Genomic DNA, 20,676 nt, shown 5'->3' on the forward strand with positions numbered 1-20,676 from the left:
AGGATCCCACGTGCCGCGGAGCGGCTGGGCCCGTGAGCCGTGGCCGCTGCGCCTGCGCGTCCGGAGCCTGTGCTCCGCAACGGGAGAGGCCACAGCGGTGAGAGGGCCGCGTACCGCAAAAAATAAAAAATAAAAATAAAAAGCCCTCCAGTCCCTCCCATTGCCTTCCCTTTACAGCAGCCCAGTGAGGTGGGTAGGGAATGAAAACACACGGGTGATGAGAAACCTGTGTGCTAATCGCCTAGGGAGCTTGTTTGACATGCAGATTCCTGGGCCCCCAGACCTACTGAATGTGTGCCTGGGGGGTGAGGCCCGGGGATCTGCATTTTAATTCTCCCCACCCCCGGCCCCTGGAAGGGGCTTGCAGTGCACACTCACTAAAGCTTGAAAACCGCGCTGGAGGGGGAAGTCATTTTGCTGCAGCTGTGGAAATGCTGTGTGACGTTATACGACTTTCCTGTCTCTCTGTGTCTCAGATTTTTCTCTGGTAAACAAAGTAGTATGGGTAGGAGGGTTTTAAGGTTCCTTCCAACTCTGAAGTTCTATGGTTTCAGGGGAAGGGAAGACTGTCTGTGTCTTAAAGTTTGGGAAGTTGAGGCCTGGGGAGACCAGGTCCCTCCAGAGACCCCTCTGCTGGAATCCGGGTGGCCGTAGTCTCTGTGCGGTAGGGAGGGTGCAGAGCACTCAGGCAGCCCGGGGCTCTGGGCTCACAGGACATCTCATGTGTCCCAGCCTTGAGCCTGGAGCCTCAGGCAGGAAAGGCCACTGGGTATGAGGAGCCATAGCCGGCAGGCAAGGGGCTGTCTCTGTGCTCAGAGGTGCATGGAGCCAGCAGGCTTCTCTGGGGACACAGACCACACCAAGCCCTGAGAGTGTATTATGGGAGAAGCCCAAGCAGGAGCTGGGGCCTGGGGGTGAGGGGTGCCGAATAGTGAGGCACCTTCTGTCACCTCCCTTTGCAGCCGTGGCTTCGTGTGGCCTGCAGGACACAGCCCACAGCCCCAGGGGAGAGATCTGAGCTGCAACTGGGACCTTGACAGGGAGGCTGTAGGGAGGGAAGGGCTGGGAGAAGCGGGGACTGGGGGAAAATTAAACACGGCTGCATGTCATGCCTTGAGTCTGTTCGCCCTGGCCCCTTGGGTGGGTACAAGCCTCCGAGACAAGGTCCACTGTAGTGCCTGGAGCATCCGGGCATTCTGTGGCTCAGTCCCTGCAGGGTGGACCCTGCAGGCAGAGTCCTGTCGAGGAGGGGGTTCATGGCAAGTGGGGTGCTCACCAGTTATATCACTAACCCTGCCTGCTTAGCAGGCCAGACCCGCGGCCTTCTGGGGGAGCCTGCCCCCCATCTCCCAGTAACTCCACCTCCCTCTCCTGATGTCAGATGCCGTGAGGGCCTGGTTTGGTCAGATGAGTGGGGACCTGTTGTCATACTGACAAAAGAAACAGTAATTCAGCCAAGGGGACACAAGCTGATGCTTGCCTGGAGGTCACACATGTCCTTTTCTCCCAGGTGACTCCAAGGTGACTCGTTTTCCTTGAAAATAAAAGCATTTTATTTTTCTGATGATAAAATAACAGGTCCTTTGTAGACTTGGGAAATGTAGATAAATATCGTGAGGAGAAAAAAAACCACCCAGAATCCCACTGCTACGAAAGTTTTACTGTGTTTAGTTCTGGTTTTATTCTTATGCACCTATATATATTTTAAGCAAATTGATATTATACTATATATTTTATTACAGACTCTTTTCCTCTTACTGAGTTGTGAGAGTTACCTGTCATTATAGCTCTTTGAAAATTTGACATTTTACGGTCATGTAAGAGGTCATTTTATGTCTAGTCATTGAACCTGTCTCCTATTGTTAGAAATGTGCATTGTTTTTTTTCTTTTTTGTATATACATGGTGCTGAACGGAACATCCTCATTCATGTAAATTTGTGGACATCTCCAGTTATTTCTCTGGGGTGGATTCTTTGAGGTGGAATCACCAGGTCAGAGTCTACGGTTATTTTAAACCTCTGGATACATTTTTGCCTAATTGCACCCCAGACAGCAGGCTCTGTTGGCAAATAGAAAGTACCTGTCTCACCGTGCCTCTCCCAGATTTATGTATTATTATTTTTAAACGCGCTTTCCAATTTAATAGACAGAACAGTGTCATCCCCTTATTGCTGTAATTTGTATGATTTGCTTGCCAGCGGAGTGGACCTCTCCCTTGTGTTTATACACTTAAGAGAACCACGTTCCTGGCAGAGGTTGATTGAGGTCTTGCTCGCCCTTGCAAGTGGCCTCCTCCTGCGGTTGACAGGCCTGTACATGTCCTGGTGCCATAAGCTCATGTGTTTTTAACTTGTGTCTTAATTAGAGATGAGTCCCTGGTGTCACCTTTCTCACCGTCCCCAGTGTCCCAGCTGGGTGTCAGCTCTTACAGACACCACGATCTGGAGTCCGGGGGAGAGTCAACTGCAAACATGACCTGCGACAACCCTGCCCTGTCTCTCTTCTCCCTGGAGAGCCCCACCCGGTCCTGCTACTCTGTCCCAAACGTTGGATCTTTCTGGAAATGTCACCTTCGTCCTGCTGCTCTATCAATTAACTCAAAGGGCGACCTCATTGCTGGGCTAGTGGACAGAGGACCTGCCTTCCTGCCCAGCTAGGACAGCCCCGGGGGAGCACAGGCAGTTGGGGGTTTGCTCTGGAGAGGCCAGTGTCACTGTTACCTGAAGCTGACAAGCTGCCATCTGACTCAGATACCCAAAGGCTTAGGCCTTTCAGCCAAGTGGCCGTCCAATGCCCGCTGTCCCAGAATCCTGTGGTCTCCGAGGTAGCTGGGAATGAGGTGCTTGGCAGGCCTTGTCACCTGCGGGCTGGCAGTTTGATGATGGCCCAGAAGGACCTCCTCGTGGGTGGGTTGTCGTGAGGACCGGAATTGGGTGTATTCACGGTTGTGTGAGCCAGATCGTATCCTGAACTTGGTCACTGTAGGGTAACAGCAGAGTGTGTCAGTCCAGTCCTGGGAGTGTCCTGGGCTCCTGCCCTCAGGTCTTTGCCCAAACGGTGCCAGCCAGGTCCCCGATTCTTCCCTCCTGCCCTTCCCCACCTCTGCTTCTCTACCTTTCTGGTTTTTACTTAGGCTTCCAGCCTCCAGCCCTCTGGGCCTCAAGGCTGGGTTGGGAGTCTGGCCTGTGTGACCTCATTGGATGCTGTGTTATCTCTATGGCCACTGCTTGAGCTTTGCCAGTTCACAGGTCTGGCCGGTTTTGAGGACACAAACTGTGTCTTTTTTCTCCTTGAATCCCCGGCAGCCGGTGCAGTATGTGGCATGTTTGGAAACCTTCTGATGGCTTCCATTGCACTTAGAACAAGCCAGCTCCCTCCTGTGTCCCACGAGGCTCCACCCCCACACCAGCCACGCTGGCCTTCCTCTGTCCCGTGAACACCCCAGGTGCCAGTGACCAACCAGGACCTCCTAACTTACGGCTCCCGCTCCTGCTAAGACGTTTCCCACCCCAGATGGCTGCGTCTTCCTCATCATCACGTCTCCAGGAGATGTCCCCTCCTCAGAGAGGCCTTCCCTGACCACCCTGCCCAAGCAGTCCCTTCCCCAGCCTCTCATCACTGTCGTATCTGCTTGTTCTGTTTCTGGCGTCTCGCTCACTGAGTCCACATTCTCTCGTTCACAAGCCTTGTCCCTCTAGAAACATGAGCTCCAGATCAGCACGCTCCCTGCTGTGTCCCTAGCGCCTGGGGCCACGCCCAGTGTGGAAGGGGCTCCGTGGGGCGGTAGGCATGTGTGGGTGAGTGGACGAATGCACACTCCCGAGGGCTGTGTCACAAGGGCCATTGGGGGGACAGGCCAACCTCACTGGCCTTGGCTTTTGTCCCCACCAAATACCCCCTCTCCGACTTTGGTCAGCCAAGGATATCCAGATCACCTTTTAGCAAAGACAGAGGCCCAGATTGGGGGTTCTCTGAGCTCCTTCAGCAGATCTGTGTGATCCTGGTCAAATCGTGAGCCTCAGGCTCTCCGCTGTGAAGGCGGGAGGGAGCCAGCTGTACCTGCCCCATCTGTTGGAGCAGTGCTGGCAAGACGGCACGGCGGCCATTCGTTCTGGGAGTCTGTTAGCCTCTGCTCTGCGAGGTGCAGTGAGAACGGCTGGTGGGGGGAATTCAGGACACGGAGGCCGCCGATCTCATTTTCCCCCGATGAATCGGAAACCAGCTGCCTCTGACATAAGCAAACAGAAGGGTGTCTTGTAAGCATGTGGGTGTCACCAGGAACCCAAGTCCTGAACAGTCAGGCCTCAGGCAGCTCATGGCTGAGACCCGAGAGGCTGCAGGGAACACAGCGCCTCCTTTTTTCACCCTCTGTTTCTCACACTTTTTTTTTTACCCCCCCCCCTCATATACCGATGGGCTTTCTGTATTTTTCCATCCATGTGGCCAAAAATACGCAGCTCCATTCACGAGACCAGCTGAGGCTGGGCGAGACTGTGCTGTCTTGGTCCCAATTTCCAGGTCCCGGGAGGAGGCTCTGGGGGGCAGAGCTTAGGGATGGGGGCTGGGCAGGCCATGCACTAGACATCCAGCTAGACAGCCGTGACCGTGGCCGAGCTTCCAGTGAACTGTCTGACGGCAGGTAAATCCCCCGACATTCCTGGGCCCTGGTGTTCCCTCTGTCAGATGCAGGTGATAGCGTCTGCCCTTTGACCTCGAGTGATAGCACGTGAAGGTGCTTGGAGTGCAGCTTCCTCCAGCACTGCACATAGAAGCTGTTCTTTTCTTCCTCATCCAATTCATAGACATGTGCAAACAGGCTTACAAATCCCACCGGATTTAAGCCTTTCCTGTCAAATCCCAGATGTCTGCAGTCCACGTAGACGGGCATTATCTGTGTGTTCACGGCCCAGCCCCCCAGTGGCTCTCAGCCTGGCCCCTCTGCTTCAGAGGCTGCCCATCAAGGAGCCCCCAGGGGCCTCATCTCTTCCATCCTCTGGGCTGGTCATGGGATAAATACCAAGGGCAGGAGTCAGGACCTTAAAGGAGCTGCGGGTCACTCGGGATCCAGAGAGCTAGGAATCGGGGTCCCTGTCCCCACTTCCTTGTTGGCCAGCAGTCAACCTGTGTCATGTCCTCTTTCTCAGTTGCTCTAGACCATGAGTGGTGACCCCAGATGCCCCTGGGGGCTGTAGGTAGGAGTCATCAGAGAGGGTGGGGCAGGAGGAGAACCACATGCACATGAGAAACAACTTAGGGCACCGCGCTGGCCGGATTCCCCGGAGGTGGTGGCTGCATTCCTCTCCCCAGCCACCCGCTTTAGACCCTGGGGCTGGATGACCTCGAAGGCCTCTTCTATCTCTGACTTTGGCTTGCTCTGTGCCCTCCCCAGCCAGCCTCCTCCAGGTCGTGGGATGAGAGGGTCTGGAAGCCGCTGGCCCCCAGCTCCCAGCACAGGTTTCCTGGGGGGGGTTCCCTTGGCATATAGGCCCCATCACCCCGGTAGCTCTCTTTCAAATCAGTAGGTGCAAAAGTATGTTTCTCTCTTCTCCCTCTTCATGTGAAGAAAAGGCCCTCCCCTCACATTATTAGAAAGAATGGCATGGCTTTTGCACAAGACACCAACGAGATGATGTCTCTTTTTAAACATAACCAACATAAATGATCGTCTGCATCAGAAATGAAGATGTCACATGGTCCCGTTGAGGGGCTGAGAGCTTAGAGCTGACAGTCAGGACACCCTGGACCTGCTGCCACCTCCTTGACCTGGGCAGGTCACCTGACTTGTCTGGGCTGTGGTTCCCTCATCTGTTACCCCAAGGTTTATTTGGAAGATCAGGGAAATACTGATGTAAAAGAGCTTTAGAAGAAAGTGGGAGCATGCAGAATAACTGTCTTGAAGGGTGACGTTTTATACTCACAGATCTCTAGAAATAGGAAGAGTGGAAGCCATGCAGGACCACACGGGGAAGCACTAGGGATGGTCAGGAGACAGAGGAATGAAAGGAAAAACAGAAGACAGTCTTTATTGTGGTTTTTGCAGGAAGGAATGGGCAAGGCAGGGTAAGCAGAGGAGGCAGGTTAAGGGTTGGCTAGTTTGAATAATTTCAGGAGGCTCTGGCTGAAGGCGTGATCCTTAGCTGTCTAGTACCTGGCCCTGCGGTGACTTAGGGCAGGGAGATAGCGTCTCGGACTGCAAGAACCTGATAAAAGGAGATGGGTGGGGTTGGTAGCTTTGCATATCAAGGGTGTGCTCACTGGCAAGGGATTACCGTCTCTAGGAACTGGCCAACCCCGGGAGGGACAGTCCATCTCCGGTGGCAAGGCCCCAAGATGCCAAAGCTAAATAAAATATAGAATGCAAAAATCATGATTAATACAAGGGTCATTGCAGATATAATTGAGTAGGTTGAGGTCATTAAGGTGGGCCCTAATCCAGTATGACTGGTGTCCTTATAAAAAAGGGGAGGTTTGAACACAGATGGACACAGAAAAAAACACCAGATGAAGGTGAAGGTTGAGCTCAGTGATGCCTCTACAAGCCAAGGAACGCCAAAAATTGCCAACAAACCACCAGATGCTAGGAGAGAGGAAGCAGCCTCTCTGTCACAGCGCTCAGAAGGAACCAGCCCTGCCCACACCTTGATCTCAGACCTCTAGACTTCAGAGCTATGAGACAATACATTTCCGTTGTAAAGCCCCGAGTCTGTGGTGCTGTGTTACGGCAGCCCTGGGAAGATACTGCAGGGGATAATGATAACCACCCTCTTTGCCAGAGGCAGGGGAATGGATTCGGTAGCCTCCAAAATGGCATCCAGCCCTTGGATTTTATGACGTCAAGAACCAATTGCTTCACTTCCTTTGCATGTGGGAAAATAAGGTACTAAAGGAATAAATCGGGCTCTTGTTTATGTGGTGGAGGGTTGTCCCTGCTTCCTGCCCTGAGCAGGCTGCTCCCGTTGGCTCCATTTATGGCATGTCTACGATGTTCCAGGCGCTGAGCTAAGCACTCTAGGGCAGCTCCACCCAGTAGAAATAGAATTCAAAGCACGTCTAGAATTTTAAATTTGCTAGTAGCCACATTTAAATAAATCAAACGAGTAGGTGAAATGAATTTCAGTATTTTATTTAATCCAGCATATCCAAAATGTTATTCTTTCAACTTATCAATAGAAAACTCATTCATGAGATATTTTTCCAATCTTTGTTTCATACAAAGTCTTCAAAATCTGGGTGTGTTTTATACTTACAGCACATCTGAGTCCAGACTGGCCGTGATCAAGTTCTCAACATGTGGCTGGTGGCTACTGTAGTGGACAGTGTAGCTCTAAGTCTATGAGTGTCTTCCAAAGAGGTCAGTGCCAGGCGCACCCCATTTTACAGGTGAGAACTCCAAGGCACAGACAGGTTAATGTAACTTGGCCACGGTCACCAGCCAAGAAGTGATAGATGGAGGGATGTGAGCCAGGGTCTTTGTCACCAACCATTGCATGGCTTCTTAAATACCATGTCAGGACCAGGTCCTTTATCCGCAAGCCCACCCACTCAGGTCCACAGCTCCTGCTTTAGGTGCAGAACCAAACTTAGTGAGTCTTGCCAACTCAGAACCTTGACTTGGAGGAAAACAAAGCTGACTTGAACATATTAGTGGAAACCAGAGTAGACTAAACACCTGTTGAAAGCAAGTTCAACTCCTACTTTCTGCTCTTCTGAGAGCTTTATCTGGAACAATGACCCCTCCCTGCTTGCCAGAAAGATATCAAGTCACGTCCTTCCTCTGCTCAGAACTCTTCAGTAACTCCCATGTCACTGAGATTAGAAGCCAGGGTTCTTCCAGGGGCTTATAAGCAGCCCCCCACCCCCATGATCTGACCTCCTCCTTTCTTTCTGGCCTAATTTCCTACTACTCCCCTTTCATTCACTCTGATCCAGGCACGCAGACCCCTTATTGTTCCCCAAACACACCAGGCATATTTCAACCTCAGGGCCTTTGCACTTGCTGCTCCCTCCACCTGGAGCACCCTTTCCTGATGTCCACATGACTTCCTCCCTCATTCCTTTTAGCCGCTTGCTCAAATACCATTTTCTCACCAAGCCTTTCCTCCCAGCCCCACTGAATCCTGCGACCCGCCGCTTCCAGCTCTCCTTCCCTCCCCGCTTTGCTTCTCTTTCTCCATAACACCCGTCACCATCTGCTGCATAATACATATTACTGATTTACTCGTGGTCTGTCTGGTTCCCCTCACTAAATTGTAGTCACAAATGATTTTTTCACTGTTTTTACCCCAGAGCTGGCCTATATTAGGTGCTCAATATGTATTCGTTGACTGAATGAATGACTCAGTGATGGATGCTAACACAAGGTAAAGGGGAGAAGGACAGAGAGGAGGTGGCCTCCAGAACCATCCCCCTTGCTTAGAGAAAACAGTTTGGTAAACTAATTCTCAGCAAAGTGTTAATGACTTGAGGGTTAACCAGGAATAAATACAGTAAAGGCAGAAGGAAGGGACCTCTGCTCACTATGGAGGCAGAGTCTGTGTAGAATTTTAGATGCGGGGAGGCCTGGAGGGAAGGTCGGAGCCCCCAGGCCTCATCAAACTGCAGCTTGCAAGCAGTTACCTGGGCTTCCTGTCTGTTGGAAATTGCCAGAGACTCTTTGTATTTGGAGAATAAGACCATACTGACATAGGAAAATGGATGTCTAACTAAGGACAGACGTGGAAGGACATAGCCCCCGTCTCCTGATGTCTGAGGAGCTGTCACTGAATGTGAGAAACTTGTTTTGGCCTCCGAAGATGGACCCATGGTTGCGAACCACGAGGAGACTGATTTTGACACTCTATAAGGAGGAACGGCCAGCTGTTGGGCTCTGCAAATGGCCCCGGATTATTCTGATCTCTGTTTCCATCCTCACATCTCCTCTCTGACTCTGACCTTCCTCTCTCTTATAAGGACCCTTGTGACTACATTGGACCCGCCTGGACAATCCATACCCTGAACTTAATCATATCTTCAAAGGTAACATTTTCTCAGATTCCAGGGATTAGGACGTGGTCATTTGGGGGGCATTTTTCCGTCACCACGGGGAAGTAACTTCACTTCCCCAGGCCGGTTTCTCCACCTGTGAAAGGAGAGGGTCAGATATCGGTGCATCCTCTCCACTTGCACAGGTTGTTTCTAACGACCCCCGTCCCCGCAAACGCCACACCCTGAAGTCACTTCCCAACAGCCCACAACTCTGGCCCCAGTGACAGCAGTTGCCACAGTGCCAGGACCTGCTGAAAACTGCAGGGTGAAGTTGTCTGCCACCGGGATCCTGGGGATCCCCCTGGTCCCCGCTGCCAGAGGAAGCATAAATCTAAAAAAAAAAAAAAAAACAAAACCAGCCTGGTTCCTGACTTCCTAGAAAAATCAGAATTTCTGTGTTGGTAAATGGTTTCGGAGCCATCCGGGGCATAGAGAGAGCTTTATGGGTGAGAGGGAAGTGCCAGCACTCGTGGGACAACGTCCTGGGGTGCTTGTCACGAGCAGCACAGGTGGGGCGCCACCGGGTCACTCCAGAGAGAGGCAGGCAGGTGAAGTCTGACCAATGACCCACAGGTGAGTGAGCCCGATCAAGACTGAGGACACCGTGGTGTCGTGGAGAGAGGATGGGCTGTGGTGACAGCCAGGTCTGCCCTTAAGTCCAGACCCTCACAGACGAGTTGTATGACTTCAGGTAAGTCACACAGCTTCTTAGAGCCCCGGTCTCTGCATCTAAAACCTACCCCACATGTGCACCCATGTGCGTAGCAGCGTTATTCACAATAGCCAAAAGGTGAGAGCAGCCCAAGTGTCCATCGATGGATGAATGATAAGCAAGATGTGGTCCATCCATACAACAGAATATTATTCAGCCTTAAAAGGAAGGAAATTCGGACACACACTACAACATGGATGAACCTGAGAACATGGTGCTAAGTATTTGTCATAAAAGGACAAATACCGTATGATCCCACTTATCTGAGGCACCTCGGAAGAGGCAAATTCATAGACACAGAACTGGGGCTGCCAGGGTCTGGGAGGAAGGAAAAATGGAGAATTCGTGTTTAATGGAAACAGGGATTTAGTTTTGCAGAATGGAAAGAGTTCTGGAGACGGATGGTGGTGATAGTTGCGCAACGATGTGAACGTACTTAATGCCACAGAACTGCACACTTAAAAATGGTTAAGATGGCAAATTTTGCGTTACGTATATTTTACCACAAAATTCAAATTAGAAAAATGGGACCACAAAAAACATACTCCAAAGCAGGCGTCCCAGCCTTGGCATTATTGGCACGATGGACTGGCTAATTCTTTGCCTTGGGGGTCACCCTGGCACCGTTGGGTGTTTAGTGACATCCTTTCTTCTACCCACTAGATGCCAGTAGCATCCCACCTAGCGTGAGAACCAAAAATATCTCCAGACATCGTCAAATGCCCACTGAGGGGCAAAATCACCCCCAGATGAGAACCACTCTTCAAAAGGGCTGTTGAGAAAGAGAATTAAATGACACAGTGAGGGTGAAGTACTTATCATAGTTCCTGGCAAATGATGAGTTTCAATAAATGTCACTTCCCCATAGAACATCATCTCCACAGTGAAATCTGAGGGGGCCCGCTTAACACACACACCCCTGCTCACCCCCAGGACCGCTTCTTCCAGCTGGCCAGTGAGCCCACTGACAGAGATTAACTGGGGACACTGGGTGCTCAGAGGGGCAGGTCTAAGGAGGGAGGCCCAGTGGGTGTCTCTGGAGCATCAGTCAACCATGAGGAGTGGGAGGTACCAGGCTCACGAGGCCAGTCTTAGACTTCCTCATGCTGGCCTTGCCGGAAGGTTCTAACCAGTCCATCGGTTATAATAACTAGACACAGGTTGGTATCCTCAGCCCAGGGCCCAACTTGTAACCAATGTCTGTAATGGATGATGGAGGTGGCAGCGCCGGTGGTGATGGTGGTAGAAAGTGTGGAGTGGGGTGGATGTGGAGGACATGGGGTACTTGGCATCATTTTGGAAATGGTGGACTTGGCCAAGGTTGGCATCACGGCAGAGATGGTGGATGCAGCAGTGGTGGTGACGGTCACGATGATGGCAGTGGTGGTGACAGTGGAAATGCTTGCAAGCTTCCCAGAGAATAAAAGTGTAAGCTGTCCGGATCATCTCCGCTCCTTTCTTACCGGGGGAGGACAGTCCGGGAAAACCGCATCGTGAGTCAGTCAGTTTTCCATGCTTGTGTGTGTGACTAATGCCAGTGTCCTGAGGTTCGGGGTGGGAGTCAGGCTGGAGTGGAGGACAGCAGACACAAGTCTCAACCCTGGTGCAGGATGCACTCTTCCGTGCTGCCCCTTCTACAGGACATGCCCTGCGGAGCCAGGTCCAATCAGGAGCCCTCGACCCAACGCTGCAGATGCGTCTTCCTCTAGTAGAAATCAGCTGATTACTTAATCAGATGAAGCGTCTGCTGGCGGATACAGTGAGGAGAGCTGGGAATTTTCCCCTATGTGGTGATACTTAATCAAAGTGGTGGTAGGGAGCAAAGGTCGGCACTATAAAAAATGAGAGCTGCTGCTCCCCGGCGTCCTGCTCCCCAGAAACATGAGCGAGCCCTGCCTGCCATCTGCGATGCCCCCTCGTGCAGTCTTCCTGTGTGACACGAAGTGGCCGCAGCAGGGGCCACAGCACGTGCAACTCCAGGTGCTTGTAGTGAACTAAGAACCTCAGAAGAGTACTAAACGGGCAGTCAGGAGACCTGGGTTCTGTCCAGACTCCATGTGGCCTTAGGCAAGTGGCCTAACTTCTCTGGGCCTCTCATCTGTAAAGTACAGGAGAGAGGTTGGGGAGGGGTATTAGCTGTCCAAGCCACCTTCAAGTCTAACTTTGTATGATGCTGTGAAATCAGGAGGCTGAAAGTCTGGCTGTGCATGTAAAAGAACCAAAGCTGCTGCTTCTTCCTGGTCCTTTGGGTTTGGGTTCTGGAAGGCTGGCAGGGACGGCCTGGCTGGGTGTTTCACCAGCCCAGGCTGAGCCCTCTGACTCCAGTGAACAGAAGAGGGGAGCGGAAGAGGCAGTGGAGAACGCTGGCCAAGAGCAGTGGGACCTCCAGCAGTGGTCCTGGACAATGTCCTTCCTCCCGGGCGTGGGACAGGGAACCCCCTTCCCTGGGAGTTGTGGCCCCAGCAGTGAGCTGGGTGCAGGGGATCAGCCTGACTCCCTCCCCAGCGCTTCTTGTCATCAGGGCCTTCTCATACCTTGGTAAGACTTGCGAAGCTCTTAGCACAGGTCTTGGGCAGGCACTTTACAGAAAAACAACTCCAAGTGGGTGGTGAGCACACCACACAATGGTCAGCTCTACTGGTAGTCAGAGAAATGCAAATTCAATCACCAGTGTGTACTTGTATGGCTTGTCAGGTTGGCAGAGATGAAAAAGTGACAAAATCCATTGTTGGCGTGAGTTCAAGGACTCTCACACAACCTCCAACTTGGCAGACTGTGTCTTGGGGAAATCATTTAAAATGTGTACGTGGTACTCATAGCAGCTTTGCTTCTAGTAAGAAAAAAGCTGGAAGCATTCAGTGATTGGGCAAGTGAATCATGGCTCATCTGCACAATAAAATACCCTGTAGCCATTACAAATGATGTTTGATGGTTATCTTGGTGGAATGAAAGATGCTCCCAGAACGGTTATCCACCAGAGCGGCGGAGTGTATTTCTACCCTGGGGATTTACGTACATGTACACACAGAAGAAAAAATCTAGCAAGGTGTAAGCCAGTGTGCCAAACATGTATTTATGAGTTCTTTTATCCCGCTTCTTTTTGTTTACTTCTATTGTTTCAGTGTATACAGAGGCTTTGCATAATAAGTGGTATTAGGAGAGCAAAAATATATTTTTAATGACAAAAAGCGCTTAGGAGAGCCTGTCATTAGGCAGCTCCCGAGAGGCCAGATCATGGGAAAGGCCCCAAGAGAGCCTCTGGCTGCAGGCCTGTTTGTTGGCATGGGCGAGAGATTAATCTTAGTCTGCCTTCTGCTGTGTCACCATCTATTTCGGGAGAGTAGCAGCAACTCACCCTCTCTGGCTCAGGTGTCAGCTGCTGGGGAGAAGTCTCAGTCAAGGCGAGAGGACCAGGAAGGGCAGCAGCAGGCAGGGAGCCAAGCCACCCTGCAGGAATGGCCCATCTCTTCGGAGTGTGCCTGGTGGAAAAGAAAGAGGTGGCTCTGAAGCAAAGGAGCGGTGAACCACATTCTGCCTGGACCCCAACGAGCCAGAGCCCACTCTGTTTCAGTGGAAGGTGTGAGTGCCCGAAATGAAATCTGGGAGCAGACTCCAGATGAGGAGACATGGAGGTGAGAAGCTGAAGGATGACAAATGACTGTTACACGTAAGACACGTGGACTGGGTTGAATTGCATCCTTCAGAGGGATATGTCCAAGCCCTAATGCCTGGAACTTATGAAGGTGACCTTATTTGGAAAAGAGTCTGTCCATATAACTGAGTTAAGGATCTCGAGGGGAGATCATCCTGGATTGAGGATGGGCCCTAAATCCAATGACAGGTGTCCTTGTAAGAGAAAGAGAGAGAGATGAAAGAGATACAGAGCGGAAAGCCACAGGAAGACAGAGGCAGAGATCGGAGTGATGCTGCCACAAGCCAAGGAATGCCACGAGCCACCAGGAGCTGGAAGAGGCCAGGAAGGATTCTCCCCTAGAGCCCTCAGAGGGGAACCTGGCCCTCTGGCACTTTAATTTTGGACTTCCGGCCTCAGGAACTACAAGAGAACGAATTTGTCTTAAGCCACCTGGTTTGTGATAATTTGTTACCGCAGTCCTAGGAAATACGACAACACCCAGACCCTTTAGAATGACCTCTCCCCGCGGAGTACTCTGGGCTTGGGCCACCATTGGAGGTGACGTGGGTTCCAAACTGGGTTCACAAGTTTCCTGTGCAGCTTTGGCTTAAGTCTGTGACTCACTGGGTCTCAGTATCCCCACAATAACTTGTGCAAGCATTTTTAAGACAATAGGGGAGGGTAATGGCTAACAGCATAGGCTCTGGAGTCAGACCGCCTGACTCCAAATCCTGGCTCCATCATTTCTCAGCTGGAGAACCGGAAGCACGTAACAGAAGTAGCATTCAGTTTCTTTGTCTGCTGACCGGGGTCACTACTAGTCACTAGTCATAGTACTAGCCACAGAGCTTGTTTTATGGATTAGAGGAGTGTAGACAGTGCAGTGCTTAGAAGACTATCCAGCATGTGGTAAGGCTGCAGGGGGCTAGCTGATTTGCCCTCACTGTTTGCGGAGCTTCTTTGTTCTTCTCCACCTGTGTCCAAAGAGCGGTGAATGTTTCCACCTCCCAAGAGGGAAAAGCATAGGAGAAATATATCCAGCTTCTTCCTCCTCCTAGCGAGCTACAAGGCATATGGCGATGAATTTAGGGTAAAGGACTCTTCTGTCCTGCAAGGGAGGGACCTGTGCTTGTCCAGCACCATCAGCCATTAGGTGGGATGGACTGTCTGTTTGGGGAGGTGGTCTAGGAACCCCTCTGTGGCCACGCAGCTAAGCCACACTCTCCCAATCCTGTCTTTATTCATACATCATTCAAAAATACTTTTGAAAGTTCTAGGCACTGGGAATACAGCAGGGAACAAAACCAAAAGCCCGACCTCCCAGAGCTGACAACTGAGTGGAGAGGGGCAGCAGGAAATAAACAGATAGGTACACATATACCATGTCAGGTGGTCCCATAGAAAAAAATAAAGCCAGGTACAGAAAATGGGGAGTGATCGTGGGGCTGGGGAGAGCATCTCTCTCTGATAAAGTGACATCTGAGCAGAGACCTTAAGAAAGTGGAGTGAGCCAGGCAGAGGGAACAGGCGCAAAGGCCCTGAGGCAGGCCTGTGCATGGGGTGTCTGAGGAACGGCAAGCAAGGTGGAGTGAGGGGTTTGCGGGAACAGTGGTAAGGATTGTGGATTTCACTTTGGGAAAGATGAGGAGCCTTAGTGGCGGTGGTGGTGGGAGGTGCTGAGCAGGAGAATGATGGGATATAAGTTTTTCTGTAAAAGACTCATTCTGGCTGCTGAAGGGAGAATTGGGGCAGCCAGTAGGGTAGACACAGGAAGACAGCTTAGGCTCCTGCAGTTTTATCAGTAACAAAACTGACGTTCTCCCCTATTTCCTCTGAGTCCCGTGTCTCTCAATCATTCAGTTCTAAACTCAGGGCGGGAACTGAGTTATCTATGGAACCCACCAGCTATTACCAGTATTATTTCAGAAATCATGTGTAATAAATAGGAAGAGGTCTCCACATCTTGGATGCACGTCACTGAAGAAGACAGAGAAATCACAAAAATTGATAGCTCCCAGCATTTTTGCCACTAAAGAACCTATTGTATTAATGTTTCCAGACCCTGAGTTTGAAAGATTTTGTCTACCAAATTGCATGTTTGAGTAAATAGCCCCTGTGGACTTCTCACGAACAAGTGACTGATTGACCTTTTGACAACTAGTCCTTGCTTACAGAACCCCAGCCCACCTGCAGGACCCCAGCTGGGAACCATGCACCAGGATCCTTCTCACCCAGATATTTCTGAGTTGTTTTAGATTTTCCCAGTTTTCCTGATGTTCGTGTGCTGTGTGCCAGGCCCTGAGCTGGCAGCTGTGTCTGCAGACGTGAGAGACACAGGCCGCCCCGTGGAGGAGTTGACTTTTTTGGAGGAGGTGTGGGGGGCCAGGAAGGGAGGGGTCTGATTCAGGGGAAGGGGGAACACGGGAAGCATTCAGGGCAGGCTTCCCAGAGGAGGCGTTTCCTGGGTTGAGTTTTGAACAGGAGTTGGCAAACTTTCTATTAAGGGCTGGATAGTAAATATTTTAGGCCTCGTGAGCCATAGAATCTCTTGCAACTACTCCAACTTGCCATTGTAGCTCAAAAGCAGCCTTAGATAATGTGTAAACCAGTGGGTCTGGCTGTGTTCCAATAAGTCTTTATTCACAAATACATATGGGAGAGGGAAGGAAGGGCGATTTGGGCCTGGAGCTGTAGTTTGCAGCTGTACCTCTGGTCTTGAAGAATAAGGAGGCAGTCTCCGGGCTCTTGTTCCCGGTGGGATAGAGAGTACGGAATATGACGATGCTTCCCAAATGTGGCCCTTTTCAGTGGTCATTTTTTTCCAGGCAAAATGAGAGCAATGAGGGCACTGTGGTGAGTGGGTTTTTTTTGTTGTTGTTGTTTTGTTTTGTTTTGTTTTTTGCGGTACGCAGGCCTCTCACTGTTGTGGCCTCTCCCATTGCGGAGCACAGGCTCCGGACGGCGCAGGCTCAGCGGCCATGGCTCACCGGCCCAGCCGCTCCGCGGCATGTGGGATCTTCCCGGACCGGGGCACGAACCCGTGTCCCTGCATTGGCAGGCAGACCCTCAACCACTGCACCACCAGGGAAGCCCAGGTGAGTGTTTTTTAAGGCCAATGTATTAACTGATTTGCTGTTATCCTGCCTTTCTTAACCTTACTGGTGTACAAATGTTCTCTCTTTTATAAAATGATGATGGCGTGTTGTGTGTTTAATGTCCTGAGAAGAATTATCAGCTGCAGCCCTGTGTCAGTCTCCTCTACTTCTTATTTTTAAAAAATTTTTTACCATTACGTAAAAGTCAAAAGCCTGAGGATCATAGCTGTAGACTCTAGGCTTCCGAGAGATCTTAGTCACAGGCGGATGGTCTTACCCTAAACTTATGCCCATGCCTTGCAGTCCCTGGCTGCCTCTGGGATGCAGGACAGGCAGAAACCCACTGACCCAGGGGTTACAAACTCACATGCCTGCACAGGGGCCAGCAGGTGACATGAATGAGTGAGCAGGCTCACAGCATGTGTCCTGTCTCATTAGGGCAGCCTGACAGTTGTCACCATGTGACAACATTGCCTTATCTGCTGATTTGAATGGTTTTTTTTTTTGATTCTTAAGATAAAAGACCACTATTGTTGCTTTGACAAAAAAAAAATAAAAAATCTTTTGCAGCCTGAGCCTGGCTCAGGGTTGTCACCCTTTAATCTCCTAATCCAGATTCTCAGATCCTGGCAATGATGCTCCATCGACTCCACACGCAGCCACTGGATATCAGCCAGCGGCAGCCATGTGGGAAGATATTGTATTTGGGGGGCGCTCTTGTAGCCCAGGAGGGCACCTCTTATGTCATTCTCACCCACTCTTCCAGATTCCACCCGGCCTCTTGCCTGCAATGCCTTTCTCATTCCTCCCCAGTAATCCCCTGAACTCAAAGGTATGTGTTCATTCCATAAACATGGATGAGTTAATTACCAGACCTTCCACACACCCTGGCTCTTCATTCTCTGAATTTGTAAAGCCCAAAGTCAATTCTCAATCATATATTGTCTTCCTTCCCCATTGCTTGATGTATTTTAGTTTGGGCTCCTCTGTCAGATTATAAGCTTCCTGAGGCTGAGGATGTCACTTTCTTCAGCATTACAGACAACATAGAGTGACGGGAAAAACACAGGCTTTGGAGTAAAACAAACAGAGGATAGTTTGAACTCGGGCTTCCCTATTTAACAGTGCGTGAATTGCCAAAGATTTCTGAGACCCGCTTCCTCAGCTATGAATTGAGGATAATGCCGCTCGCCTCCCAGATGGAGGTCAACTATAAATGACGTGTGTTAAGGGGTGTGCACTGCATCAGAACATAACAGGTGCTCAGTAAATGCTACCCACCCCCTGCACACACATTCTTCCCAGTTTAGGGCATGGATGAAGGCTCAGGAAGTAGTAGGTGAATGATACTGGATTGGGAGATACGCCTAGTCTTCCTTTTCAGAAACCTGCCCAATGTGCCTCTGGGTCTCCCCCAGGGTTTCTCAGCCCTGTTTTCTACCCAGATTTGACTTACCTGGGACCAACCTTTTGCAACACGGCTGCTAATCCTTGATGAAATGCCCCATGCAGGCTGTTTAGGAGACTATGGCCTTCATTTAAAAAGAAGGCGCAGGCCAATAAATACATGAATGGATGCTGGATATCACTAGTCAGTAGAGAAATGCAAATCAAAACCACCAAAAAAATGAATACTACTTCACTTCCCTTAGGATGGCCATTTTTTTAATGCAAAATAACACATGTGGGCAAGGGTATAGAGAAATTGGAAACCTTGTGCACTGTTTTTGTTTTTTAAAAAATATTTATTTATTTATTTTTATTTATTTGGTTGTGCCGGGTCTTAGTTGTGGCAGGCGGGCTCCCTAGTTGCAGCTCCAGGGCTCCTTAGTTGCGGCTCACCAGCTCCTTAGTTGCAGCACGTGGGCTCCTTAGTTGCAGCAGGCGGGCTCCTTAGTTGTGGCTCCAGGGCTCCTTAGTTGATGCTCACCAGCTCCTTAGTTGCAGCACATGGGCTCCTTAGTTGCGGCAGGTGGGCTCCTTAACTGCGGCTCGCGGGCTCCTTAGATGCAGCTCGCCAGCTCCTTAGTTGCGGCACACGGCTCCTTAGTTGTGACATGCAAACTCTTAGTTGCGGCATGCATGTGAGATCTAGTTCTCTGACCAGGGATCGAACCCGGGCCCCCTGCATTGGGAGTGCAGAGTCTCATCCACTGTGCCACCAGGGAAGGCCCCCCTTGTGCACTGTTTATGGGAGTATAAACTGTGTAGCCATAGCGGAAATCACTATGGTGGTTCGTCAAAAAATTAAATGTAGAATTACAATATGATCCCACAATTCCACTTCTCAGTTATGTACCTAAAAGAATTGAAAGCAGAGACTTCAACAAGTCTATTGTATGCCAAGGTTTATAGCAGCATTATTTACAATAGCCAAAAGGTGGAGACAACACAAGTGCCCATCAGTAGATGAATGGATAAACAAAATGTGATGTCACCATACAATGGAATATTATTCAGCCTTAAAAAAAGAAGGAACTTCTGATACATGCTACAACATGGCTGGACCTTGCAGACATTATGCTAGGTGAAATAAGCCAGTCACAAAATGACAAATATTGTATGATTCCACTTATATGAATAGGCAATTCATGGAGACAGAAAGTAGGGAGTGGTTGCCAGGGGCTGGGAAAGAGGCAAGGGGAGTTACTGTTTAATGGGTACAGAGTTTGGGGGATGACAAAGTTTTGGAAATAAATAGTGGTGATGGTCATGCATCATGGTATATGTACTTAATGCCAATGAATTTATACACTTAAAAATAGTTAAAATGATAACCATTGTTATGCATATTTTACCAAAATTTTAAAAATACAAAGAATAAGAAAGAGAAGGAAAAGGAAAGGGAGGAGGAGGAGGGAGGAGATGGAGGAAGAGCAGAGAAGGAGCCTCCACCGGCTCTATAGTCAGGATGACTCTGGACATGCAGATCTTTCTGACATTGCGAATCCTTAACGAGTTCCACCTTCCCATCTCAGATGTCTTGAGCAAGTAGAGGAAAGGAGAGTTTCATTTAAATTTCTGCCTCATCCTAATGTAATTAGAGAAGCATCTCTCCTGCTGCTGCTGAAAGTGTAAAGAGCACTGTGATGGTTGATTTTGTGTGTCAGCTTGACTGGGTCGTGGGTGCCCTGATATTTGGTCAGACATTATTCTGGGTGTGTCTGTGAGGGTGTTTTGGGATGAAATTAACACTTGAATCAGTAGACTGAGTAAAGCAGATGACCCTTCCTAATGTGGGTGGGCCTCATCCAATCAGTTAAAGGCCTGATTAGAGCAAAAAGGCTGACCCTCCTTCGAGTCGCGGGGAACCCCTCCTGCATGACTGCCTAGGGCTGGGACATCAGTTCCTTCTTGTCTTCAGATAGAACTGAAACACTGGCCCTCCCTGGGTCCTGAGCCAGTGGGCATTCGGACTGTAACTATACCACCAGCTTTCCTGGGTCTCCAGCTTTCCGACTGCAGATCTTGGGACTTGTCAGCTCCATAGTTGCATGAGCCAATTCCTTATAATACGTCTCTCCGTGTATACTCATCCTATTGGTTCTGTTTCTTTGGAGAACCCTGACTAACAAAGGCACCCTCATCAGATACCTGGAGTCAGGCCTGGGCACAATTTGAAACCTTGAAAATCTGAATGATACTAACAATGGCTTTTTCAAGATTGAATGGTGGCCAGGCACCCTGGTAAGAGCTTTTCAGATATCCCCTCATTACATGCTCACAGCATCATCACAAGACAGTGCTTGGGGAGACAGGGCCTGGGCCAGGGTCATAGGATATCAGGAGGTAGAGTCAGGGCCCCCCCGGGGGTCTGTTCGAACACTTACAGGATGGTTTCCCTCCACATCTGCACTTCACAGTACCCACGGAGCACTTCTCCTGACCAGGGAGAGGCTATGCCAGCACCTTGACCTTTCCAGGCTATGCCAGGTCAGGGCCTGGGGACCAGGAGGGTTGCTGGAGAGTTCTAGAACATCTCTTTAAAAGACCATTGCATCAAAAAGAATAAAATACCTAGGAATAAACCTACCTAAGGAGACAAAAACCTGTATGCAGAAAACTATAAGACACTGATGAAAGAAATTAAAGATGATACAAACAGATGGAGAGATATACCATGTTCTTGGATTGGAAGAATCAACATTGTGAAAATGACTATACTACCCAAAGCAATCTACAGATTCAATGCAATCCCTATCAAACTACC

General features: G+C 50.1%; 1 protein-coding gene and 1 long non-coding RNA gene across 2 annotated transcripts in view; one reads left to right on the forward strand and one right to left on the reverse strand.

Annotated features, from left to right (window-relative positions):
* The window catches only part of LRRC38 (leucine rich repeat containing 38), a 49,319-nt gene that overhangs the window by 17,629 nt on the left and 11,014 nt on the right, over positions 1-20,676 (forward strand).
* LOC129391989 (uncharacterized) overlaps positions 18,131-20,676 on the reverse strand; it is a 5,306-nt gene continuing 2,760 nt past the window's right edge. The window contains exon 3 of the long non-coding RNA XR_008616936.1: positions 18,131-18,765. This is a non-coding gene — a long non-coding RNA (uncharacterized lncRNA). The remainder of the gene's footprint in view (positions 18,766-20,676) is intronic.

The sequence above is a fragment of the Physeter macrocephalus genome, chromosome 3 (assembly GCF_002837175.3).
Source record: "Physeter macrocephalus isolate SW-GA chromosome 3, ASM283717v5, whole genome shotgun sequence".
In the NCBI taxonomy this organism is placed as follows: Eukaryota; Metazoa; Chordata; class Mammalia; order Artiodactyla; family Physeteridae; genus Physeter; species Physeter macrocephalus.